At 44.4% G+C, this 6,000-nt stretch overlaps 1 protein-coding gene and 1 pseudogene across 1 annotated transcript in view; both read left to right on the top strand.

Annotated features, from left to right (window-relative positions):
* KYAT3 (kynurenine aminotransferase 3) overlaps positions 1-6,000 on the top strand; it is a 71,556-nt gene that overhangs the window by 37,210 nt on the left and 28,346 nt on the right. The gene's annotated exons all lie outside the window — the stretch shown is intronic.
* Positions 1,511-2,049, top strand: LOC138166085 (large ribosomal subunit protein eL24-like; annotated as a pseudogene).

Consider the following 6,000-nt stretch of genomic DNA (forward strand, 5'->3'; position numbering starts at 1 on the left):
CTATCATTTCTCTTCCTAATTCTTCTACTACTCATCTCTTTCTTTAACTCTTCCAGGAATTCTTGTTGGGTTTGGGCCCAATTAGCACTATTCTTTGAGGGGAGTTTTGTAGCTTTTTTTACTTGTTGTCTACTTCTGGGTTTATGTCTTGGTCTTCCCTGCCACCACAGTAGCTTTTTAAGATCAAATTCTTTTTTGTTGTTTACTCATTTATCCAGGCTTTTTTTTTACTTTTAATTTTATGTTACAGTTGGGCTCTGCTCACCTGTGGGTGGGGAGGCACTATCCCAAGCTTCAGACTTTTTTATGCTACTTTCAGAGCTATTTGGAGGGGGGAGTAGTCTATAAGCTTTTTTTGTTGTTTGTTTTTTGGAGGGCAATTGGGGTTAAGTGACTTGCCCAAGGTCACACGACTAGTTTTTGTATTAAGTGTCTGAGGCCGGATTTGAACTCAGGTCCTCCTGACTACAGGGCCAGTGCTCTATTCACTGCGCCACCTACCCGCCCCAGTCTATAAGTTTTTTGGTACTTCCAAAGTGGTGTGATTCTAAGAGAGATGTGGTCAGTGCTCTGCTAGTCTTTGGTCTGGTCTTTGCTTAAGAAGGAACCCTATTCCTCTGTGGCTGCAAGCTGTCCCCCTAATCCAACTAGTGTTCTCTTTGCCTTGAAACTTGGACTAGGGCCTCTGCTCCCTTGTGATCAACCCCTAGCTCTCTTCTCCACCCTGGAATTTCAGAACTACATATAGGCAATATAGCTACCAATCAGCGCCAGCTATACCTAGTGCCAGCAAAGGGTCCCCTGTAATCTCTTTCTGACCAGTTTTCTGACCCCTTATCACCTCTGGCTGAGAACTCCCAAAGCTGCAACTGCTGCTGCCACCACTGCGTGTGAGGGCTCTGGTCAGGCCACCACCCTGGTGCCACAGACTTCTCCAGGTGACGCTTAAATTTTCTTAGGCCGGAAAAATGTCTCACTCCAACCTTTTGTGGCCTCTGCCACTCTAAAACTTGATCTGAGGCACTATTTTAAAGTTTTTTGGCAGGGAATGTTGTCAGAGTTCAGCTGGGTGGCTGCCACTAACCTGCCATCTTACATCCCAGATTTCTTCTTCATGCACTTAGTGTGCTCCAACAGATTGTCCAGTTTCTATCTTCTATGGTACTATTGCTGTTTTCTTATATAGCACATAGAACAGATGTTCTATGTGGTTCCACTGTGATCAGTCTTGAAAAAAAATCGCTATAGAAATATTGACAATTCTGTTCCTTTTTTAATCTGTTGTGGAGAAGTAGCATGATACTGTAGAAGCAGTATGGAACTGAGAGGAGAAACCTGAGTTCCAGTTCTCTGATATATGCTGGCTGTGTGGCCATGGGATGGACAAGTAAGATAGTCAGGTTTGGGATATTATGGAAAAGGGACACCACCAAACCCACCTTAAGATCATTTGCAGGTTCATTAAGTAACATAGAAACCTCTTTTCACCATCTTCCTCACACTTGCAGCCATGAAGGTCGAGCTGTGCAGCTTCAGTGGGTACAAGATCTACCCGGGTCACGGGAGGCACTACTCCCACACGGTCGGGAAGATTTTCCAGTTTTTTAATGCAAAATGTGAGTCTGCATTCCTTTCAAAGAGGAACCCCCGGCAGATCAATTGGACTGTCCTGTATAGAAGAAAGCACAAGAAGGGCCAGTCAGAAGGGACTCAAAAGGAAAGAACTCACCAGACTGTTAAATTCCAAAGGGCCATCACTGGGGCTTCTCTTGCTGATATAATGGCCAAGAGGAACCAGAAACCTGAAGTTCGAAAGGCCCAATGAGAACAAGCCATCAGGGCTGCCAAGGAAGCAAAAAAGGCTAAGCAAGCAACTAAGAAGACAGCTACATCTGCTGCTAAAGCTCCTACAAAGGCAGCACCTAAACAAAAAACTGTGAAGCCTGTGAAAGTTTCTGTACCCCAAGTTAGTGGAAAACGTTAACTGTATACTAAATTGGATTAAATAAAAGGAAATTTAAAGCAAAAAAAAGAAAAAGTAACATAAAACCATCAGTGGACATACTCTTGCAAAACAAAATCAAAGAGACATTTGAATTTCATCAGTTTCACCACTGTACCCTCAGGTCACCCCTGTCTTCATTTGACCCAAGTCAGCTTTATCCAAAGTAACAGCCCAACTTAGATGGCCTAGAGAATGTTAAGAATGGTGGGATTTCATAGCAAAGTAAACAAAGGAAGGCTGGCATGCATAGCTGACAGTACCAATCTGAGGTAACTAAATTCCTGGGTTTGAAGATGACTGTTACATTTATGCCAGGGAAAAGGCACATTAGTCTTAGTGGCTCCACCTTCTTGTAGATATACACCAGCAGGAGGTGCCTATTGGGGTGTGTGGGTGTTCAAGGAAGACTAGTACCTCTGGTGTGAGGGATGCCACGCCCTTTTCAGGGCTGCTTTCCATCTTTGGTGCCCACCTACCACCCGACTCTCACCTGTGCTCCAAGAAGCTGTAGTATGTGCTGTGGCCGCACTCCAGTAAACTGTTTAACCAGACAGGCTAAGCCACACTGAGGGTGATAAATGGCTAAAAACCCATCAGTGAGTTAGGGGGATGTCTACCCCAAGCATGCGAAGACTTCTCCCAGTGGAATGAACATATAAGAACAGTTTGCTCCAATGGGCCACAAAGGCTATGGAAGCAGGTGCTATGGAGTGCTTAGAGCTTGGTTAGTTAGACATTGAAGATGCCAAGGTCATTTACATGCATCCTAAGCCATCATCAATTTTCTTAACTTTTGTCTTGCCACTGGACTTTGATGACTCTGGAAGACAGAGTAAGACCGATGACCTCACAGAACTCTGCCTCACTTAAATCCAATTAATGTGAAGTCAAAAGATATCACCCATACCATTTTACCATTTTCACCTACCTCAGAGTTCTGTAGCAACAGGCAAGTGAAGAATTAGCAGGTGTGTATACACTGGGAACTTCAGTCACAACCCTGTACACAGGTATCCTAGGCCATAGGGTCATCTCACTGGACTGAAACAACAGTGGGATTCAGTAGCCCCCAGAGTGTCTAAGAAGTCTTTTTTTTTCACTGATTGGAGGGGGGAAGGTAGGGCAATTATAATTTAAGGGACTTGCCCAAGGTCACAAGGCTAGTTTTTGTGTTAAATGTCTGAGGCCACATTTGAACTCAGGTCCTCCTGACTCCCGGGCTGGTGCTTTATTCACTGTTTCACCTAGCTGCTCCCTAAGCAACCTTTTTTTAGGGACCACACTGCTCACCTCCTGGTATACAGAAGGAGCTAGAAAAGGTGCCCTAAAAATTGTCTGCTTTACCTAACCTATCCTTGGCCTGCTTACTACATCAGGTGGGGATCCTACCCTGTAGTCAAAATACAAAACAAGAAATGTGGAAAAACTTCTGCAAAGATGATTCCCCTCACCATTGGTATGTAAAATCTGCACACAATTAACAACACAAGATCCAGTAGACCTGAAAGGCAAATAGCTTTTGTTGGAAAGAACCCAACAGGTACCATATCCTAATAGCAGCCCTGAGGGAAACAAAGCTGGCAAATGAAAACCAGCTTACTGAAGATGGCATTCACAACCTCTTATTCATTTGGAACTTCAGCTAGGGAAGGACTGAGTTCAACCTGAGGTAAATGGTCAGTGGCCTCAGCATGGATGATGGTCCATTGAGAACACTGTTAGAAGTATTCAGCCCATCTCTCTAGGATCATATCCTCATCAATAATCAATGTGGCTTCATCAGCAGTGAGTAGTTGAGATGCTCCATAGATCTTTGGCCTAGAAATAAACTTCAGGGCATCATAAAAGTGCTTTGGGTTGTTACTATCATCATAAAACTGAATTTCATCTGCCTTCCTATGGAGCCAAGAATTCTGCATTTCTCTAAGTTTTGCTGGTACTTTACTTTTGATGGAATTAAATGTTGCCTTCTTAGAGATGGATGAACTATCCTGCTGGTAAACCCTGTGGAGCTCTCATTTTTCATTTAGCAGTTTTTGAATTTCCCCATTTTCATGAAACCAGCCTTGGTGTTTGTGAGTGTTCCGACCCAGATGAGCAAATGTACTGCTATACAACAAATCTCTAAAAGCTGCCCACTCCTTTTCTGCTCCACTGTTGTCAACTCTGTGTTGGCTCAACTTTCCCTCCAAGTTAGCGACAGACTCTTCTTATTCAGAGAAAAGCTCTTATCTGTTGACATTAATTCTTCTGGTAGTCATTTTGCCTTGGGGACACCACTTTTGTTGAAAACTGAAGACAGTGTTGGTGATGAGAAGGTCATGAGATGTACAAGTCCTCCATAGTAAATGACTGTTGCTGTTTCCAGCTCTGTTCCTCCCTAGGGCTCCCTGCCAAGTCTGGTAGTCTAAACCTACTCTAGCATTAAAGTCACCCAGAGTTATAAGTTTGTCCTCTTTTGGAATATTGATGATAAGGGTCTTCAGAGCTTCATAAAATTATTAAATGACCTCACAAGAGTTCATCATGGTGGAACCATAGGCACTGATGATGGTGGTGTGACATTTTCCTGCAAGTGGAATCACATTGTCATGAGCCTCTCATTCACTCCTTTTGGCTGGCATACAAGCTGGTTGACTAGATTAGTTTTGATTGCAAAACCTACATGAGCTTCACAGTGCTCCCCTTCACTTCAGCCACTCCAGAAGAATGTGTATCCAGCTCCAACTTCAGTAAGCTGGTCTTCGTTTGCCAGTCGTTTCACTCAGGGCTGCTATTTGGATGTGATAAACCTGCTGAGTTCTCTTGCAACAAGAGCTGGTCATCTTTCAGGTCTACTGGATTTTGTGTCATTAATAAGTGTGTGCACATTCCATGTACCAATGAAGAATCATCTTTGCAGATGTTTTTGTACATTTTTGTGTGTGTTTCGACCACAGAGTGGGATTCCCCACCTGCCACAGTAATCAGGCCAGGGTTGGGTAAGCAGTCAATTTTTAGGTCACCTTTTCTGGCCCCTTCTGCACACCAGGAGGTGAGTAGTGTGGTCCTTTAAAAAAAGGCTGCTCAGACACCCAGGCGACTGCTGAATCCCACTGCTGCTTCCAGTGAGAAAATGATCCTATGGCCTGGGCCTTCTGTGTGCAAGATTGTGACTACAGCTCCCAGTGTATCTGCACTTGCCTGTCACCATAGGACTTTGGCATTGGTAAAATGGTATGCGTGATGTCTTTTGATTCATATGTGAATTGGATTTAAGTGAGGTAGATTTGCATGAAGTCATTGGCCTCACTCTCTCCCCTAGTCATCACAGTCTAGTGGCAGGACTGGTGATGGCTCCAGATGCAGTGGATGACCTTGGCATCTTTGATGTCTAGCTAAGATCTAAGAGCTCCACTGTGTCTGCTTCAGCTGTTTTCATCGCCGCTGGAACAAATTGTTCTCATCCACCCATTCCACCAGGGGAGGTCTTCATATGGTTGGGGTAGACATGCCCCTAATTCAACAAATGAGTTTGAGATCCCTTGGTCACCCTCAACCTGGTTTAGCCCGTCTGCTGAAATGGTTTATAGCAGTGTGGTCACTGTGCATTCTACAGCTTCTTGGAGCCACAGAAAAGAGTTGGGTGGAACAGGTGGACACCAAAGGTGAAAAGCAGCTCTGAAAAGGGCTCAGCAGCCCTCACCCCAGAGGTGCTACTCATCCCTGAACACACCCTACACACTTTAGTTAGGTTGTCTTTGACAACAGCCAATCTATCTCCATATCCATGTCTGATAATGTACTTTCTATGGATGGTGCCTCTTGCATCTGGCTCTGGTGGAATGCCCTTTTCCATCTCTGCTGCCCCTGAGCCTTCAGTGTCCTGGTCTAATTGCTTTCTACAGCATTGCTTTGATTGCTTTCTGCTATGGTTCCTGAGGCTTCCAAGGTGCCTACCTGTAAGGATTATGGAATTTAAAGATCTCCCATGCCCCATGGACGTGCTGACATAG

The sequence above is a fragment of the Petaurus breviceps genome, unplaced genomic scaffold (genome assembly GCF_028583685.1).
Source record: "Petaurus breviceps papuanus isolate PSGF00001 unplaced genomic scaffold, PetGlider_PUasm1.0 220, whole genome shotgun sequence".
NCBI lineage: Eukaryota > Metazoa > Chordata > Mammalia > Diprotodontia > Petauridae > Petaurus > Petaurus breviceps.